The following is a 980-nucleotide window of genomic DNA, read 5'->3' on the forward strand; positions in this document are numbered from 1 at the left end:
TAACGGGAGCGGGCGGGAACGGGCCGATCCACCAAGCACCTCGCCGAGGAGATTGGATGGAGCTGCCCAGCTCCACCCTGACCTGTGCAAAGCTTGGGTGAAGCAGGTTTCTTTGGAAATCAAAATTCCCCAGAGTTCTGAAGACCTCGGGGAGGAAGGTGTGCAGCAGCCCAGCGCCGCGGCAGTGCTTCAGCTCAAAGGGGTTGTGCTGTGCGGGCGACCACGACAGTGTTGGGATTGGGAAGGGAGGGTGTCCCCCGCTTCTAAACCACCAGGGCTGCCGTTTTTTACCTGCTGAGAAAGTCCCTGCGAAATATTGGCCACAGTCAGGATGCTCCGGCAGCAAAAAGCAGGAGAAATCCAATTTTCTGTGCTTTCTCTGCAGCAAGGTGTCCAGGAGCTGGGAGCTCCATGGGGTTTGGGGACAGGAGGTGGCACCCCAGGGTGGTGTCATGGGGCAGCCACGAGCAGAGCCTGCGCTGTGTCCTCTGCTCTGACTGTGCTCCGCTGTGAGAGCAGGAGAGAGAGATCTCACGTCACAGCAGTGCGACGCGCCTGCAGCTGACCTGGTGTTTTGCAAAGCCCTCGATGCTGGCGGGAGGGACATGCAGCCAGCCCAGGTGGAGGTTTGGTAGCTTGGAGTGCCAGGCAGGGGGGCGGCATCCCCCAGAACAGGGCTCTGGGGTGACAGTTCCCCCACAGCAGGAGCTTCCCGGTGGTGTGCAGACCCTTCCAGCACTCGATGAAAGCCGCTTTACTCATCTCCTCCTGGCTTTTGTGGCTATACCTGATGCCCACAGGTAGCCACCCTCAGGCACGCAAGGACACAGCAACAGCCCCAAACACACCAGGACATGGAAGCCCAAGGAGATGGCACAGACACCCCACTGACACCCCGTGTGGGACACACATGGGTCAGATAATCACAGACTGGTTTGGGTTGAAGGGACCTTCAAACCTCCCCCAGCCCAACCCCCTGC

The sequence above is a fragment of the Buceros rhinoceros genome, unplaced genomic scaffold (assembly GCF_000710305.1).
Source record: "Buceros rhinoceros silvestris isolate BGI_N320 unplaced genomic scaffold, ASM71030v1 scaffold22052, whole genome shotgun sequence".
Classification (NCBI taxonomy): domain Eukaryota; kingdom Metazoa; phylum Chordata; class Aves; order Bucerotiformes; family Bucerotidae; genus Buceros; species Buceros rhinoceros.